The sequence below is a fragment of the Malaclemys terrapin genome, chromosome 13, assembly GCF_027887155.1.
Source record: "Malaclemys terrapin pileata isolate rMalTer1 chromosome 13, rMalTer1.hap1, whole genome shotgun sequence".
In the NCBI taxonomy this organism is placed as follows: Eukaryota; Metazoa; Chordata; order Testudines; family Emydidae; genus Malaclemys; species Malaclemys terrapin.
Window position 1 is genome coordinate 38961522 of NC_071517.1, and position 20449 is coordinate 38981970.

The window sequence follows — 20449 nt, forward strand, 5'->3', positions numbered from 1 at the left end:
GGTTTGGTATTGGGATATCCACCAGCTTTGAAGATTGCCTGCCCCATTCTTTGCAATTTATCCTAATTGAGTAACTCCATTGTGGCTCCCTGGGACCCTGGTCACACTGGTATAACTATGTCACTCAGGGGTGTGGATTTTTCACACCCCTGACCAATGCAGTTAGAACGATATAGGTCTGTAGACCAGACCTCTCCCCCAAAGGCCTTTCCCCAGCCACCTGACACCTTTCCACTTTCTTCTCCATCTGGGGTCTTTCCTCTGCCTCCCTTCCTGCCATGGGGTGGGGGAGGGAAATCTCCTTCCTTTTGGGTGTTGGTTGCTGGTTGGGAACAGCCTGTCCATGGGGTTCCCACTGTCTTTCCAGACCCTCCACAGATAGGGGTCAGTTTTTGGTCAGTCTGTAATGACCCTGTAGTGAGGCGGTGTGGGTCCCCGCCACCCTAGAGAGAGACGAGCCCCTCCGGACACCAGAATGGGCAAAACCAGGGAGCTCTGAGCCTGCTCCCAAGAGGTTCAGGTGTGGCACAGGAAGTATAAAGGCCTGACCCCAGAGCTCACTGGGAGTGCAGCCGCCGGGGAGACCAGACGCCTCTGGCCTAGCTCGCGATTGGGAAATCCCAGTGGCCTGCAGCAGACACAAGGGCTGGCTGGGCCTGCCCCACGCCAGCTACCTGGAGGAGTTGCCAGGCCTGCCCTGCACCAGCAATCCCGAGGAACCCATGGTGCTGGACCCCCCTGAGGACACCACTCTGACCCAGGTACCCCAGAGAGGGAGTGTGGAAGTAGCCCGGGGGCAGCCAACCCTAGTCTGGCTGCAGCACTGCCAGAGCCCATGTCACTGTGTTGCGGCCAGGATCCCCACTGACTAAGCAGCGGGTCTTCTGCCGCTGCTACGGCCCTGGGCTGGGACGCAGTGGAGTGGGAGGGCCTGCAGTCTCCCCCTCTCCCAGGTCTTTGGCTTACTGTTACATACAGTTGTTGCTCAGCCCCTGCCTGCGGGCCTGAGCACCTGACTCACCATTGCCCTGCCCTGACTTAGGACATGGGCTGACGACTAGCTGTGTTGTTTCTGCCCTCATAAAGGCCATGGAGGAAGACTCCTGCGGCTGGACTAATTCCCTGCTAGACTTCTTCCTGAACTTAGTGAGGCGGTGTGGGTCCCCGCCGCCCCAGAGAGAGGCAAGCTCCAGCTAATCTCTCTACAGACCCACTCGCACCACTCCAGACACTTCATGTCTCCACCTCCGGCCCAAGATTCAAGAGCAGCTTTTTAACTATTTACACTCCATGCATAGCAATGCAGAGCACAGAGGTGTGCACAGGAATCAAACATATTACCAAAATCACAGGCGCTGACTTTCTCCTTTCTTAGGGGGCACTCGACCTCCACTCCGCTCCACCCCAGGCCCTGCCCCCATTCCATCCCTTCCCCCAAGCCCCACTCCCGTCCCACCTCTTCCTGCAGCTGCCCCGCCCTTGCCCCACCTCTTCCCATCCCATTCTGCTCCCTCTCCCAAGTGTGCCCCGTCCTTACTCCTCCCCTTCCCCCCTGCACTTCCTGCAGGCTGCTGAGCAGCCGATCTGTGGCGGGCAGGAGGTGCTGGGAGGGAGCGGGAGGCACTGATCGGTGGGGCTGACCGGCAGTCAGGAGGCACTGAAAGGGAGGGGGAGGAGCTGATATGGGGGGTCGACAGTGGGTGCTGAACACCTACCATTCCTTTCCTGTGGATGCTTCAGCCCCAAAGCACCCACAGAGTCGGTGCCTATGACCAAAATCCCCACTTTGTCACACTGCCCCCTCCCAATAACAATCTCTGCCACTTCCTTTTCTCCCCAGAGCTCCCTCCCCCGAGCTCCTTCTGTAACTGGCCCCTCTACCCAGCAGCCGTTAGTCATGGCAAGAGCCCCCACCACACACACACTCCAGCAGAACGATTCCCACGGGAGGGGTTACAGGATCAGGCCCTTGTTGGCTCACTCATTTACTGTTGCTCCATATTTCCTATGGGGGGAGGACAATTCCTCCATGGGGGAGGGGCAGGCCTGGGGGGATGGGGCTCCTACACCAGAGCCCAAGTACAGACTGAAACCTAAGCTGGACGGGCAGCCCGGCCGGGGCAGGGCTAGAAAATGTTCCCCTCAGAATTCACTCCTGTGACTGGAGCCATGTGAACATGCTCAGTGACAGCTGCTGCAGCCCTCACTCACCCTCAGAACCTGCTCCCTGCTGTAACCGGGGCTAGAGGAGGCATTCGGAGGGGCGCGGTGGGCAGGATGTGGGCAGGGGCCGAACCTGGCCAGAAGAGGGTGAAATAGGTGGAGGCAGGGCAAGGAGGGGGGCAGAGAGGTAAAAAGGGGAATGGGGGGAGGTGATGCGCTGCCAGATGGGGCCGAGGAGAAACCCCAGGGTAGGGAGGGGCAGAGAGGATAAAAGTTCCCAGAGAGGGGCCTTTTTCCCTGGCAGGACAGAACATCTCAGCCCTCCCTGCTCTGAAAGGAACCGGGCAGCACAATGCACAGACACGGCTGCTCTTCCCTACCTGAAACGGTGTGATCAGCTTCTGAAGGAGACTTGAGTCACTGAAATATTTTACACACATAGACACTCACAGCCACCCACTCACCGACACACACCCATGTGCATGCGCACACACATGCCCCCCATGAATAAACACACACAAACACACACACCATCCTAAAAAGATCATAATTTTCATTTGTGTTTTTGGTAGTTGCAGGAATTCCCTGTCAGTTTCCATATGGGGGACATGTCTGCATATGACCTCACAGTTGTTCACAAGTTTGTCTTATCTGCTATTTATTCTGGTTGCCTGAATGTGGTTCCTGTAATTCACTGGGAATGTAGTTTTCCTCAAATTAATTATTTACTTTTAAACAGGTTATTTTTATTGCTCTTATAACTCACCCTATGTTGCCATTGTGACTCTGTCATTTGCTGTTCCCCGGAAGACCATATCTACAAAAGCACAAGAAACAACATACAGAAACATCACTGTTAGCTCATGCACAGCATTGAATCATTGTAGCGAAATACACCTCTTTTCACATAGCAATCACTTTCTTACTGACCCTTGGCAAGCGCACATCTCAGCAAACACCCTAAGTAAGCATGGTGAGCTCAGCCAGGGCCGGCTTTAGTAAGAGCGGGGACTGATTCCTGGGGGCCGGGCCCGGGCCGAGGCCCAGGGGCTGGGCCGGCGAGCTCGGCTTGTTCCGGGTCTGGTGCCCCGGGGCCCGAGCCAGGCCGGAGCCAGAGCCGGGGGTCCTTGACCGGGGCCGGACTGGGCCGCGCCTCCCTGGAGCCCTCCTCGCACCCCCCCGCCCCAGCTTACCTGCTGCCTCCTGCCCCTGCTTGTTTTCAGACTTCCCGCGAACATGTGATTCGTGGGAAGCAGGGGAGGGGGAGGAGCAGGGGGACAGAGCATTCAGGGGAGGGGAGGAGGGGGAAGTGAGCTGGGGGCGGGGTGGACAGCTGCGGGGCCCACTTAGGCACGGGGCCCAATTCAGTGGAATAGGCTGAATCGGCCTAAAGCCAGCCCTAAGCTCAGCCCAGGTTGAGGGGGTGTGTGCGCTCAAGCTGGGGTAAGGGGCGATGGTGGTGATTCAATGGTCACGGTGCAGCTGACTGGAAAAAATATTGTAAATTCTTCCATCATTTTCCACTGGCTGGGGTAATTAAAGCAAATATCTCACTCCTGAGGATAAGCAAGGATGCAAGGTTCATCTACTGTATGTGTGCAGTTTGACATCCAGTTCTTATGCTGCTCGTCTGTGTGCTGCTTGGGTCCCTGAACAAGTGATTGCTGAGTAGCATGGGAAAATTTCCTACAATGGGGGAAGGAACAAAGCAGCTCTACCAAGCCTGTTGTTTAAACACTCCTTGCTGCTGTCCAGCTGCCTTGTGTAAGGTTTCATGAGCCAGGGCTGTAAGGGGTAAGCCGGGTCTCCCAGGATTACTATGTGAATTTCCACATCCTCCACTGTGATCTTAAGGTCTGGAAAGAATCCCCCCGCTGTCATCCACCTTTCCAGACCAGCCTGCATGGATGTCCATGAAACGCCCCCGGTGATCCACAAGCAGCTGCAACACCATGGGGAAGTATCCCTTCCTACTGATGTATTCAGAGGCAAGGTGGTCTGGTGCTAAAATTGGAATGTATGTGCCATCAACCGCCCCGCCACAGCTAGGGAAACCCATCTCTGCAAAGCCATTCACTATGTCATCCACATTTCCCAGAGTCACGGTCCTCCACAGCAGGATGCGATTTATCGCCCTGCATACGTGGAGTAATAGAGTCCCAACAGTGGACTTTCCCACTCCAAATTGATTTGTGACTGACCGGTAGCAGTCTGGATTCACCAGCTTCCACAAAGTGATTGCAACACACTTCTTGACTGAAAGGGCAGCTCTCAATCTGGTGTCCTTGCACTGCAGGTCGGGGGCCAGCTCAGCACATAGCTCCAGGAAGGTTGCTTTATGCATCCTAAAGTTCTGTACCCACTGGTCTTCATCCCACACCTGCATGACAATGAGATCCCACCAATCAGTGCTTGTTTCCCTAGCTCCAAAGCGATGCTCTACCGTACGCAGTTGCTGTGTGAATGCCAAAAGCATTGATAAGTTATTGCTGTCCATATCACACTCGGGTGCCTGCAATTCATCCTCTGTCAGTAACTTTGTGAGTAACTCTGCTGCCATGCGTGATGTTCTCTCGACAGCTAACAGGGCATAGGAGAGACATGCGAGATCCATCCTCTCCGTCTGCAGATGCTGGGTTGCACTACAAAGACTGACAGTTGGAAAAACGGTGTGAAAGGGAAGCCAGAACAGTGCAAAAGGAAACCAGAAACCATTGGAGGGCTGGGACACAAAGCAGTACATGACGGGACATTTTGCATGTCTCAGGATGCTCCGCACTTTATTTCCGCCTTCCCACAACACCTAGTGATAGATGTGTTGCCAGGCACTTGGTATGCAGACAAAACTACACAGGATCATTTCAGGGGACAAGGCAAAGATCTCACATTTATTATGATAACACAATTTGATTTATGACCAATAACTAATACCTATACACACACACACACACACACACACACACACACACACACACACACACACACACGATGTTCTGCAGCTGCTGTATAGTTATGGTCCTGAACATAGCTTGAGTCCATGGCTTGAGTTTGCAGCTTGGGTTCGTAGCTTGTGGTGGCTAACTGGCCAGGAAAGCCGGGCACAAGGAAGGGCTGGGTCTCTGTTGGGCATGCACCGATGCCCTCCCATGTTGGCAGCAGAACGTTACCCTCCAAAGTTTTCCATCTCACCCATCCTTTTTGTAGACTTTAGTTTGAATCCAGAGTCTATAAGTCTTGCTGTGTCACGCTGTCTCTGGGTTTGGTATGATTGATCACCCATCAATTGAAGACATGACTTTCAGCCTGGGACCTGGCTTTGATCTTCCTTCTATTGTACCTTTGTTCTTTCTTTTTAGGGTGGACTCTTCTTACTTTCAAGTATCAGAGGGGTAGCCGTGTTAGTCTGAATCTGTAAAAAGCAACAGAGGGTCCTGTGGCACCTTTAAGACTAACTGAAGTATTGGAGCATAAGCTTTCGTGGGTGAATGCCCACTTCATCAGTCACAAGCCTTCACATCTCCACTGCTTGCATCTGATGAAGTGGGTATTCACCCACGAAAGCTTATGCTCCAATACTTCTTACTTTGTTAGGGCTGTTGTTTGCATCTTCAGCCATTGGTGTTTGAACTCTATCTCATCAGGACAGGCTGGTGCTGGAGGTTGATTCCATCATCCATACATACCTCATTCACACATCTAAACTAAACTAATAAGATTACAGCAGGGTTTGCAAAAATGAAGGTTTCAGCAAGCCCTTACAAAATGAAGTAAGCATTTTAAAATGGGGTTTGAATTACAATATGTCAGTGAACAGAAGTAGACAGGTATAGTGAATGGCAAACAGTGAACAAAAGTTACAATACTGAAACAGTGCAAGTCTCAGTGATTTAAGCAGGAATTGGATTGACAGTGAAATTTACAAGGGCAACTGGCTGAACGCTGTGGCTCTTTTTAGCATCTTAATTGTCAATTAGCCAGTTATTGGGGTAACCGGTTTTATGAATGAATGTTGTTTCATTCATAAAACTTTACTTATGAAGTTACATTAAAAAGTGAACAATTAAAAAACAATTTCATTCATCAGTTCTACACACTGTGGTATACATACCCACAGTGCATTGCTCACGCTGTCAACAATGGTGTCCCGAATGTGGACATGATCTGTCAGAGGGAGCAAATGTAGACTTGCTTTGGCCACTTTGCTTTTGTCAATTTTTTTGTGTCAACATTAGTTTCACTGACAAAACTTGCCAGTGTAGACAAGCCCTTTGTTGCTAAAACTTTGCTGCAAAAAGCCCTATGTCTCTCATTGAGGTGGTTTTATTTTGTCACCAAAAGTCACATTGCAGTGTGTACATCTCCACTGCTTTGTTGAAAAAAGCTGAGTTTTGCTGACAAAACTCTATAGTGTAGACAAGGTCTTAGATAAGTTAGATGTCTTCAAGTTGGTATGGTCTGATGAAATACATCCTAGAGTGCTTTAGGAACTGGCTGAGAAGATCTCCGAGCAATTGTCTTTGAGAACTCGTGGAGGATGGGAGAGATCCCAGAAGACTGGAAAAGGGCAAATATAGCACAACACAGGGATTATAGACCAGTGAACTTAACTTCAGTACCCGGAAAGATAATAGAGCAAATAATCAAACAATCAATTTGTAAGCATCTAGAAGACAATAAGGTGTTAAGTAACAGTCAATATGGATTTGTCAAGAACAAATCACGTCAAACCAATCTAATGATCTTATTTGATTGTGATGGGGGGAAGCAGTAGATGTGATATATCTCCAAACATGACCTTCCCTTAAAGAAACTAGAGAAATGTAGCCTAGATGAACCTACTATAAGGTGGGTGCACAACTAGTTGGAAAAGTATACTCAGAAAGTAGTTCACAGTCAAGTGGAGTCATGGAGGGATCTGGCCTGGGCCCAGATCTATTCAATATCTCCATAAATGATTGGATAATGGCATAGAGAGTTCATTTATAAAGTCTGTGGATGATATCAAGCTGGTTGCAAGCCCTTTAGAGGACAGGATTAAAATTCAAAATGATCTTGACAAACTGGAGAAATGGTCTGAAATAAATAGGATGAAATTCAATAGGGACAAATGCAAAATTTCACACTTAGGAAGGAATAATCAATTGCACAAATACAATTTGTACCTAGGAAGGAGTACAGCAGAAAAGGATCAGGGGATTATAATGGATCACTAACTAAATAGGAGTCAATGACGTCATAGTGTTGCAAAAAAAAAAAAAAAAAAAGAGCAAACATTTTGGGATGTAACAGAAGTAGCGTTGTAAACAAGACAAGAGAAGTAATTCTTCCACTCTACTCAGCACTGATAAGGCCTCAATTGGAGTACTGTGTCCAGTTCTGGGTACCACACTTGAGGAAAAATGTGGACAAATTGGAGAAAGTCCAGAGAAGAGCAACTAAAATGATTAAAGGCCTAGAAAACATGACCTATGAGGAAAGATTTGGGGGAAAAAATGTGTTTGTTTAGTCTGGAGAAGAGAAGAGTGAAGGGGACATGAGAACAGTCTTCAAGTACATAAAAGGTTGTTATAAAGAGGAGGGTGATAAATTGTTCTCCTTAACCTTCGAGGACTGGACAAGAAATAATGTGCTTAAATTGCAGCAAGGGAAATTTTGTTTAGACATTAGCAAAAACTGTAAGGGCACTTATGCACTGGAACATGTTACCTAGGGAGGTTGTGGAATCTCCGTCACTGGAGGTTTTTATGAACAGGTTAGAGAAACATCCATCAGCGATGGTTTAAATAATATTAATCCTACTTCAGTCCAGGGGACTGGACTGGACAACCTATCGAGGTCCCTTCAAGTGCTACATTTCCTCTTATTTTATGATGGTTTGCATTTTAATGTGATGTTACTACTACTACTTTCAGGGATGTTTGTTAGGTGTAACTAATTTTAAGCCCTGCTTGGCCTCCTGTTTTTTCCAGGTTCTCTGGTTTTGGTTTTTTTTGTAGCTTTTTTTTTTTTTTTTTTTTTTTTTTTTTTGCACGGTGGTGGGGGCTGTTAGTAGCACAATATAATCAACAAAATCTAGGCTTTTTAGGCATTTGCCATCTAGTCATGTTATACCACTGTTTGTGTTGCTATTACACTTCTTTATCCAATATATGGCAATGCCAAACAGTGGAGATTAAATGCAGCCCTGTTTCATGCCAGTGTCCTCACTGAACCCCTGGAAAGTGCTCCTTGTTTACTCTACTGCAGAATACTGTTCACCCAGCTGGACACACAGTTCCCACTTGTTGTGACAAAGTGGAAATTTTCTGTAATATTTTTATGACTCCTATGTGTGTCTCAGTTTCCCCTATGTGTTGCACTGCTACTAGTGGGTAAAAAGGACTGTTTACTCCCAGGGCATGATAAGAGACATAGGTGTGAATGCCACCTAGCTGTCTGAACCTTGAATGGCTCATTGGAAAGTGACTGGTGGAGGCCAGCCCATATTAACGGAGAGTCTGAGAAGATAATAGCAAATGCAATCACTGGGATATTGACACATAGCAACCAATGACCCCGAGAGAAGAAATAGCTTTCCCAACCTCTCAGCAGGGAAGAGGAGCAACATTCCCCAGCTGGAGAACAAATGACTGGGAAAGTCTGAGGTGGAGGGGTTAAGACTTGGCTGCTGGAGTGAGTCAGGGGCTCTCACCAGAGGTCTGGTGAAGAAAGTCATATGGAAAGAATGGGAGACAGAGCTTGACCCACGGGGGTTCACTACAGTTTAAGTGAGCTCTGGGGTAACCCAGCATGGTCTATGCTTTAGCCTTCATATCTCTGTGCTACCCTAAGGATTTCCTATGCTGTGTTCCAGTTTGTGAATAAACCCTGCAGTTTAAAATATAAATATAAAATAAAATATAAGCACGCAGTCCAAACCCTTGACCCTATTAGACTGGGCAACTAGACTAAGCAGTTTTTCTCACCCCACTGGATATTGCAGTCCTTAATATGAAGGTTCCACCTTTTAAATCTGGGCCAGTCCCCTTAGTTGTAGTCTCAAGTCTTCAGCATCCTTGTTGCTTGCAGTGTAGGTGGGTGAAGGAAAAAGCCCAGCATGGGGTCCCTGTGGTCTCTTTTATACCCTCAGTCCCATGTGCTTGGAGAATGAAAGTCCAGGCATGTCTGGGGGGCATTGCTGAGTCTCTCCAAGCAAGGTTGAACAATTCCCCTGGGGCGTGGCCTCATGCAGGTGAGTCATTGCATCATAACTTCCTTGCTGGACAATGGTTGTTAATGGGTTGATTGATTAGCCAACACTCGGGTGTTGGTTACTTTCCTTCCTGTTGCCTCTGAGGAGCTAATGTCTGGCTGATTCCCCAACTTACAGCATGTTTTAGTGACCACCATACAACACAATTCTCATAACTTCATATGCATTAATGATATACATATACAGATGGTTATAACCCGCTGGAAGTCATTTCTCTTTCTCCTGATACCTTACAAGGCATGCTTTACACGCAAGATCACGATTATACAAAAAAATGAGGACTCTGGGGGTTCCAGGACACTCCCCCAAGATACAGAATGTCACATATGGAACATCTCGTCTGCCAATATCCCAAACAATCATATCCTGGTGGTATCTCTGCCACCTATTTGACAACACCTGAAGCAATCAATTGAATCACCAAATTAAACTTGAACATCTGTTGTTGCTGGTTGTAAGCTGTACAAAAGAAGAGGTAAAACTAATATCTAAGTCCCCCATAACCACTATGATAGAGTGGCTGCGACTGTATTAAACTATGGATTATGTTTTGCACTGTATGCTGAAGGTTTAGCTTTGAAACTCTACTATAGGAGTCCCCAACGTGGTGCCCACAGGCGCCATGGAACCCGTGGGGGCATCTAAGTGCGCCCGCGTACTGGCCAGTGGACAAGCATCCGCCGAAATGCCGCCGAAATTCAGCAGCATTTCCGCGGTGACGCCTCTGGATGACGCCGCTTGTCGGTGGCAAGCAGCGTCATCTAAAGGCATCACCACCAAAATGCCACCGAATTTCAGCGGCATTTTGGCGGATTCTCGTCCACTGCCACGGTCCTTTGTCTTGCACCCGCCAAACAAAAAAGGTTGGGGACTACTACTCTACTAGTTTGGTCTTTCCTGGAGCAGTTTATAGTGCTGCCTTCCAGGTGGCTACCCTGCCTGGGAAAGGCATTTGACACTGCATTGAAGGACCATCATTGAGATCAATCAAGACTGCAGTCTGGCGGGCATAACTTTGAATGACTCTTAGCTACTGACCCATCTCTATGGAGCAGTAGAATGTCTATACAGAAGCTGGGGACAAGGATGCGCGGCTGGTAGGAAGTACACAGATTGAAGAGTTGGGAGATCAGGCACATTGCACAGAGACAAGGGCCCTATTCAAGGGTGGGGACCTTCTCTGCAAGGGGGCCGACCATTGCCACATGAAAGAAGGAGAAACTGGGTAGGGGCAATGTTGACCAGCCTAAAACTACAAACCACAGACACACAAAAAGGAGCGAGCTCAAACTGCAGGAGGGTGCATCTCTAGACTTGTTATATTACTCAACTGTGCTTTAAGAGTAAAGACTGTGGTTAAGAAATTCCTTTGCTAAGCCCGTGTGCCTTGCTTCCCGCCCACATTGTTTCTGAAATAGTTAAGGTGTAAGCCCAGGATGCCCACAGCCTAGGTGGAGTTCTGAGGGAGTGTGTGTAAGTGACGTGGAGGCTAGAGGGGCTCAAACGCTGGTTTCAGAGTCTTAGGCAGCCACTTACAGATCTTCCACATCCTAAGGGAGGACAGTAGATAAAAGGTCTGATGAGCTCAGGAGTGAGCCCTAGAGTCCCAGGGCTGGATATAGTGACTAGACTGTGTCCAGAGCCAGTTGGCTCAGAAACATACGAGACCCAGTAATTCAGTTCACTCACAACAGACTAGTGACTGCACAAGGGCTCACTGGTCTGGTCTGTAACAACCACAATGCCATGTCACTTTTAGGGCATCCTGTTGCCTGCAATCCTAGAGACCAGTTCTGTCTAGGTTGCATTGGTATTTCTGGAAAAGGGGCAACTAAGTAGATTCACTTGTTTCACCACGGAAATGAAAAAGTCAGCAAGTAAATGGTGAACAATGCAACTGGAGCTATTAGAGTGACTTTATGGTAAAACTTCTCTGCTTTATTACTTGAAAGTCTAATGTTCACGGCCTATCCCATTCCCAGATGGTGATTTCAGTTTTAATTGTGGCAAACTCAACTCACAGAACCAGAAATGGTTTCTATCAGTTCTTTCACGTGATCACAGCTAGTTTCCAAGAAAATGAGCTCAGTAATATGAGAAAATAAAAGGGAAATAATAAAATAGTAGGTAATCTTTAAGCAGGGATATGACAGAGACTTCTTTCATTCAGCTCCAGCTCTCTCAAATGATTTGAAATAACCCTGGATTCCCTGGTGCCCTCTTCCTAAGGCTGGAGTCCCCTGGGGCTCACTAAGAGACAATTGTGGCAGTGAATTAGTGGCTTTCCTGGGGGTGGTGCAAAGCTGCACCAGCCCATGGGGGCAGCCAGAGGTGTTGCCTCCTGGTTCTCCCCCAGTCACAGAAGTGTCTGAGATGCTGCAGTGTGTCTCCCCTCCCCCCATCATGGCCAGCCAGCTCTGCAGTGCAACACTTGCTGTTGCCCCAAGTCCTCCCCACTGCCATGGGGTTACAGCTTGTGTGCTCGCCTGAGCACCAGGAATGCTCATGTGACTGGACCTTGCACAGAAGGTGTCAGGTGGTGGAAAAGGCTCTGAAACCTCCCTCCACTTTTCAGCCCTGTGCAATGGCTAGTCACCATCTGGCACTAAGGAGCTGAAGGTCGAGAGCACCTCGGATTCACCAAGGGGCAGATTCCATCTTACTTGCAGTTTGAAGCCTCCTTTGTTTGTAACGTGGGTACCTAACTTTAGCTCTTTGTCCCACTTCTGAACGTGCAAATTCTGTGTGGGTTAGTTCTGACTTTTACAGCTGAAGAGCTCAGAGTCAGACTCTGGCCAGCCCCTTTGGGGAGTGCAGTCCCTGCTCCCTGCGAGGGCCCCTTATCAAGTAACAGTTTGGAGAAGGTGGAGTCATGGACCCCGCCCCCCACCTCCTCTGCTTGCACAGTGTCTGTCTAGGAATTTAAAGGCCCCCTGTAGAGGAGTGAACTCATCCCTGTGGCGCCTCCTGCTGGTCGTGTCTGGGAATTAGCTCATTTCAGCGTTGGAGCGCCCCCTGCAGGCCGGTGGTCCGCCTGTCCTCCGGTCCCCATGTCCCTCCTGGACCCCGGTGCCCTTTTATCTGGGGTGCTGCCCCCTGGCAGTACACCCCTCAGTCCTGGGTCTCTCCTCCCCAGGGAACCCCACACACACTATCCCCACCTCACCTCTGACTAAGGCTACTGCCAGTCACCAACTAGCCCCTGATCCCTGGGGCAGACTGCAGTATAAGCCACTCATCACAGGCAAGGTTGGGTTTGGACCTGCTGCCTTAGCCTACCCCTGGGCTGCCCTCTGCAACCCCCAGTACCTTCTAGCCCAATGCTAGGCCGCAGCCTGGGGTTTTCCAGGCTGGAGCTCCCCAGCCTGTCCCCAGCCCTGGTCCACTCAGGTACCCTGTCTCGAGCTCGTACAGCCAGGCCCTTTTCCCTCTGAAGGTAAAGAGAGACTTCTAAGCTCCTGGCTCCCAGCCTCTTATACAGGCCAGCTGAGGCCTGATTGGGGTGTAGCCCAGTTGCGGCTACTTCCCCCGCAGTAACAAGGGCGGGGTTCAGTATCTAGGGGTTCAGTTCCAATAACACAATGCAAAACCGACTCAAGCCTTCACCCAGTGACCTGGGGCAAATACATACCACCCCCTTGGGCGCCTCTAAGAGGCAATACTTCCCCTCTCGCAAGCACGGAGTCTGTGTGTAGCAAAAGCCTTTTAATAACAGAGAGAAACAATGTGGCATTATGTTGGGGAAAACACCACAAACAGGATTCATAACACAAATCATGAGCAAAAGACCCACTCCCAAGTAAGTTTGGCAGTGTCCTTTTCCCCTCAGGGTCTTAAGTCCAGCAACCCAACAGTCACCCCCACCCACAGCTTCTGTCCTTGGTCAGTGCAGGCCCCCCCCCGGGTTCAGAAGTTCATCTGCAGAGTTTACCTCTCAGCCTGGGCGGAAAGCGGGGGGAGGTATGGGGGCACCTTATGTGCTCCTCATGTGGATGGAGCCTCTCCGGCCATCCTGCTAGCCATTCACTACCCTGCCAGCTGTCCTGCTAGCTGTTCACCACCCCACTATCCCTCTCACTTCTCCTCTAGCACCCTCCCCCCAACACAGCTCTCAGCAATTTTAGCTCTTTAGTAAATTCAGCTGGTAGTAGGGGAATCTCAGTGCTAGTACACCACTAGCCCAAAAGAGGTGTAATGTTTTGACCAAGGTATCAGCTCTGCAGCCTTTAACCAGACTCCTAACAAAGTGAAAACTAGCTCTTTATTATACAGTGGAGAGAGGAAACATCAAAGTGGTACTTATAGACCCACTGACAGCACCATCCCAGCATGTACAATTAGTTACTCCCAACCTCTCTCAATTCACTGGGTTTTGGAACTCATGTCCCTTGCCTAGCAAATGCTACGTAGTTGAGGGCAAGTCCCTCCATCATAAACAACAAGGAGTCTGGTGGCACCTTAAAGACTAACAGATTTATTTGGGCATAAGCTTTCGTGAGTAAAAACCTCACTTCTTCGGATGCATAGAGTGAAAGTTACAGATGCAGACTGCCAAGTACAGTTCTACTGCCCTTGATTCACATAAGCAGGATAACAACACTTTATTACTCCTGCCCCAATAACAAAGAGACTGGGGATCCCACAGCAGCCAAAGTGACCTTTTGGGCAAGCAGTCCCATCATGCTAGGTAAGGTGGATGCACATATGCAAACGAGATCAGCCCCTGAAGTCCTTTTCTACAATTCACTATTAGATGTCAGGGTTGAGCTCATCCTGACTCTGCTTACACTTGCATGCTGAAAGTAAGGGTACGTCCAGACTACCCGCTGGATCATCTAGACATGATATATCGATCCCCGAATGTGCTCCCGTCAACTCCGGAACTCCACCATGGTGAGCGGCTGTAGCAGAGTCAACGGGGGAGCTGCAGCCATCAATCTCGTGCCACGAGGATGGGAGGTAAGTCTAAATAAATTACACTATTCCCCGTAGCTGAAGTTGCATATCTTACATCGACACCCGCCCAAGTGTAGACCAGGCCTTATACACATACTTAAGGACCTTGTTGGGTCAGGGCATAAATGGTCAGACATTGTTTCCCAGGAATATTTTAGAACATGCAGTAGAAATCCCTTGTTCGCATGGACATTCCTGCCAGTGAGCGCCGTTGATGGAATACGCATACGAAGAGTGCAGAAGGGGCAGGAGCTAAAGGGAATTAATGGAATCAGGCACCTAACTCATGCAGGCACTTTTGAAAGTCCCACTAGGCTCCTGTCTGCATATTTAGGAGCCTAAATAGCTTTGCAAATCTGGCACAGAAATTAAGGGGCAAATTTTGGAAGGTCTGTAGTCACCGAAAGATGTAGACAGACATCTAGTGGGATTTTCAAAAGCACTTAACTCCCATTGGAAGCTAAGTGCCCAGGCACCTTTGAAAATTCCACTAGGCACCTATCTGAATCTTTAGGCATCAAAATACTTTGGAAACTCTGGGTCTAAGTGATTTGCCTAAGGGAGTCTTTAGCAGAGAAGGGAATTATGCACTTACCCTGGATCTCCCTTCAGAGCCACACCTGAAGGGTCTCAGATCCCCTGAGCTCTGTCTGTACAGGCAGCGGAGTGTTTAATTACCATTCCCTATCAGTGTGTTCTGGGGCACACAGCCTCAGCGTCGCTGTTACCCTGACTCAGGGCCTGTCTGTCGGACAATAGTTCAATGATGTTCAATAAAAAAGGAGACTCTGACCCCGGAGGCTCCCCTCTGCAGCTCAATAAACTGCTGCTTATTTTTATCCTTTGTACCCCACGCTTGTCTCCTGCTCCTTTCCGCTGCTGTTACCCAAGTTCATCATCTCAGCAGGATCATAAACGATGAGGGAGGGAAGAATGCCCTGGGAATGGTGGGTAGGAGTAAAGTAGGAGCAGGCAGGGCTGCGGGGCCGGGCCGCTGGGGTGGGGCTGCTCAGCCAGAGCTGGACTGGGCCGAGCCGCGCCTCCCTGGAGCCCTCCTCGTGCCCCCCTACCCAAGCTTACCTGCGCGAAGCCACCGCTTCTTTCTCAGCCCTCCCAAACTTCCCGCGCGAACAGCTGATTCACGGGAAGCTTGGGAGGGGGAGGAGAAGGGGGCGGCGAGTTCAGGGGAGGAGGCAGAGGTGAGCTGGGGGTGGGGAGGGGAGCTGCAAGAGCTTTAGTTGTTAAATTCAAAAGCCCTTTTAGAACCAGTTGTCCCGCGCAGGACAACTGGTTCTAAAAGGGCTTCGAAATTTAACAACCGGTTCCTGCGAACAGGTGCGAACGGGCTCCAGCTCACCACTGAGGAGAGGGCAAGTGGTGCTGTATTACTCTGAGGTGGGGTTAGCGATGAAGGAGCCAGCCTGGGTGTAATAATGTGGTCTCTGGTGGGACACTACTGAGAGAATCAATTCCGGACAAATTGCTTAGAACAGGGCAGTTACAGCCCAAAGCTTGAGTTCCTTTAATATTAAGGGTATGTCTACACTACGAAATTAGTTCGAATTTATAGAAGCCGGTTTTATTGAAACCGGTTGTATACAGCCGATTGTGTGTGTCCCCACATAAAATGCTCTAGGTGCTCTAGTCGGCGGACCGCGTCCACAGTACGAGGCTAGCGTCGACTTCCGGAGCATTGCACTATGGGTAGCTATCCCACAGCTATCCCACAGCTATCCCACAGTTCCCGCAGTCTCCGCCGCCCCTTGGAATTCTGGGTTGAGATCCCAATGCCCGGATGATGCAAAACAGTGTCGCGGGTGGTTCTGGGTACATGTCGTCAGGCCCCTCCCCCCTCGTCACAGCAACGGCAGACAATAGATTCGTGCCTTTTTACCTGGGTTACCTGTGCAGACAACATACCACGGCAAGCATGGAGCCCGCTCAGCTCAGCTGAGCTCACCGTCACCATATGTCCTCTGGGTGCCGGCAGACGTGGGACTGCATTGCTACACAGCAGCAGCTGCTAACTGCCTTTTGGCGGTAGACGGTGTAGCATGAGTAATAGCCGTGGGGCTGGCAGCCGTAGGGCTGCATTGCACCAGCCCCTTGCCAGGAGATGGTATATTATGACTGGTATCCATCATCGTCGTACTGGAGTGGCTGTCAATCATGGCCACCTGGGCAGACATACTACTGTTTCGATGATGATGGCTACCAGTCGTAATATACTATTTTCTGCCAATTGCCCAGTATTGTCTGCTAAGCACCCAGAAGAGGCCGAGGGCGATGCTGGGTGCTGGCGGACGTGGGGCTGGCAGACGTGGGGCTGCATTGCTACACAGCAGCAGCCCCTTGCCTTTTCGCAGACGATGGTATATTATGACTGGTAACCGTCGTCATCATACTGGAGAGGCTATCACTCATGCTGCACCGTCGGCTGCCAGCTTAAGATGTAAAAAATAGATTTGTTCTGTATTCATTTGCTTCCCCTTCCTCCGTGAAATCAACGGCCTGCTAAGCCCAGGGTTTTCAGTTTAATCTTTGGGGGGACCATTCTGTGTGACAGTTGTTTGTGTTTCTCCCTGATGCACAGCCACCTTTCTTGATTTTAATTCCCTGTTCCTGTACCTGTATGCCATGTCGTCACTCGGCCCTCCCTCCCTCCCGCCCTCCCTCCTTCTCCTGGTCCATCAGATACTAGTTTCGTGCCTTTTTTCTGACCAGGCGCCATAGCTAGCACTGGGATCATGGAGCCCGCTCAGATCACCGCGGCAATTATGAGCACTATGAACACCACGCGCATTGTCCTGGAGTATATGCAGAGCCAGGACATGCCAAGGCGAAACCCGGACCAGCCGAGGAGGCGATTGCAGCGCGGCGACGAGAGTGATGAGGAAATTGACATGGACATAGACCTCTCACAAGGCACAGGCCCCAGCAATGTGGAAATCATGATGTCACTGGGGCAGGTTCATGCCGTGGAACGCCGATTCTGGGCCCGGGAAACAAGCACAGACTGGTGGGATCGCATCGTGCTGCAGGTATGGGACGATTCCCAGTGGCTGCGAAACTTTCGCATGCGTAAGGGCACTTTCATGGAACTTTGTGACTTGCTTTCCCCTGCCCTGAAACGCCAGGATACCAAGATGAGAGCAGCTCTCACAGTTGAGAAGCGAGTGGTGATAGCCCTGTGGAAGCTTGGAACGCCAGACAGCTACGGGTCAGTCGGGAATCAATTTGGAGTGGGCAAATCTACTGTGGGGGCTGCTGTGATCCAATTTGCCAGGGCAATGAAAGACCTGGTGATAGCAAGGGTAGTGACTCTGGGCAACGTGCAGTCAATAGTGGATGGTTTTGCTGAAATGGGATTTCCAAACTGTGGCGGGGCCATAGACGGAACCCATATCCCTATCTTGTCACCGGAGCACCAAGCCACCGACTACGTAAACCGCAAGGGGTACTTTTCAATGCTGCTGCAAGCCCTGGTGGATCACAAGGGACGTTTCACCAACATCAACGTGGGATGGCCGGGAAAGGTACATGATGCTCGCGTCTTCAGGAACTCTGCTCTGTTTCGAAAGCTGGAGGAAGGGATTTTCTTCCCGGACCAGAAAGTGACCATTGGGGATGTTGAAATGCCTATCGTGATCCTTGGGGACCCAGCCTACCCCTTAATGCCATGGCTCATGAAGCCGTACACAGGCAGCCTGGACAGGAGTCAGGTCCTGTTCAACTACAGGCTGAGCAAATGCCGAATGGTGGTGGAATGTGCATTTGGACGTTTAAAAGCGCGCTGGCGCAGCTTACTGACTCGCTCAGACCTCAGCGAAAAGAATATCCCCATTGTTATTGCTGCTTGCTGTGCGCTCCACAATATCTGTGAGAGTAAGGGGGAGACCTTTATGGCGGGGTGGGAGGTTGAGGCAACTCGCCTGGCTGCTGATTATGCGCAGCCAGACACCAGGGCGGTTAGAGGAGCACAGCAGGGCGCGGTGCGCATCAGAGAAGCTTTGAAAACGAGTTTTGTGACTGGCCAGGCTACTGTGTGAAACTTCTGTTTGTTTCTCCTTGATGAACCCTCCAACCCCCCCCCGACCCGGTTCACTCTACTTCCCTGTAAACCAACCACCCCACCCCACTCTCCCCTCCCCAATTCGAGCACCACTTGCAGAGGCAATAAAGTCATTGTTTTTTCACATTCATGCATTCTTTATTAGTTCCTCACAGAAGTAGGGGGATAATTGCCAAGGTAGCCTGGGATGGGTGTGGGAGGAGGGATGGAAAAGGACACACTGCATTTTAAAACTTTAACTCTTATTGAAGGCCAGCCTTCTGATGCTTGGGCGATCATCTGGGGTGGAGTGACTGGGTGGACGGAGGCCCCCCCACCGTGTTCTTGGGCGTCTTGGTGAGGAGGCTATGGAACTTGGGGAGGAGGGCTGTTGGTTACACAGGGGCTGTAGCGGCGGTCTCTGCTCCTGCTGCCTTTCCTGCAGCTCAACCATACGCTCGAGCATATCAGTTTGATGCTCCAGCAGACGGAGCATTGACTCTTGCCGTCTGTCTGCAAGCTGACGCCGCCTATCGTCTTCAGCCCGCCACTTGCTCTTTTCATCCCGCCATTCAGCCCGCCACCTCTCCTCTCGTTCATATTGGGCTTTTCTCATCTCCTACATTGACTGCCTCCACGCATTCTGCTGTGCTCTATCAGCGTGGGAGGACATCTGCAGCTCCGTGAACATATCGTCCCTCGTCCTACGTTTTCTCTTTCTAATGTTCACGAGCCTCTGCGAAGGAGAAACATTTGCAGCTGGTGGAGGAGAAGGGAGAGGTGGTTAAAAAAGACACATTTTAGAGAACAATGGGTACACTCTTTCATTACAAGGTCGCATATTTCGGCTTGCAGGCAGCCATGGTAGGCCACAGTGTTTTGTCTTTTTTAACCTTCTTAACATGCGGGAAAGGTTGCAAACAGCAGCGCATTTCCCATATCAAGGATGAATTGGGTTGTCCATTTAAAATGGGTTTTCAATGTAAAAGGAGGGGCTGCGGTTTCCCGGTTAACATGCGGCACAAACACAAGTAAACCACCCCCACACACACACACACGATTCTCTGGGATGATCACTTCACCCCTCCCCTCCACCGCGTGGTTAACAGCGGGGAACATTTCTGTTCAGAAGAGCAGGAACGGGCGCCTCTGAATGTCCCCTTAATAAAATCACCCCATTTCAACCAGGTGACCGTGAATGATATCACTCTCCTGAGGATAACAAAGAGAGATAAGGAATGGATGTTGTCTGCATGCCAGCAAACACCGGGACCATACGCTGCCATGCTTTGTTATGCAATGATTCCAGACTACATGCTACTGGCCTGGCGTGGTAAAGTGTCCTACCATGGCGGACGGGATAAGGCAGCCCTCCCCAGAAACCTTTTGCAAACGCTTTGGGAGTACATAAAGGAGAGCTTTCTGGAGATGTCCCTGGAGGATTTCCGCTCCATCCCCATACACGTTAACAGACTTTTCCAGTAGATGTACTGGCCGTGATTGCCAGGGCAAAGTAATCATTAAACACGCTTGCTTTTTTTTGCGTAATGTTTACAAATATTTACAAAGTTACACTCACCAGAGGTCTCCTGTGTGCCCTGAGGGTCTTGGGTGAGTTCGGGGGTTACTGGTTCCAGGTCCAGGGTCACAAACATATCCTGGCTGTTGGGGAAACCGGTTTCTCCGCTTCCTTGCTGCTGTGAGCTACCTACAGTACCTCCATCCTCATCTTCCTCGTTCCCCGAACCGTCTTCCCTGTGTGTTTCTCCAGTGAGAGAGTCATAGCACACGGTTGGGGTAATGGTGGCTGCACCCCCTAGGATCGCATGCAGCTCCGCGTAGTAGCGGCAAGTTTGCGGCTCTGCCCCGGACCTTCCGTTTTCTTCTCTGGCTTTGTGGTAAGCTTGCTGTAGCTCCTTAATTTTCACACGGCACTGCTGTGTGTCCCTGTTATGGCCTCAGTCCTTCATGGCCTTGGAGATCTTTTCTAATACTTTTCCATTTCTTTTACTGCTACGGAGTTCAGC

General features: G+C 50.0%; 1 pseudogene; it reads left to right on the forward strand.

The window, feature by feature from the left end:
- The first annotated feature begins 722 nt into the window (after positions 1–722).
- LOC128847370 (E3 ubiquitin-protein ligase TRIM39-like) overlaps positions 723–20449 on the forward strand; it is a 64840-nt pseudogene continuing 45113 nt past the window's right edge.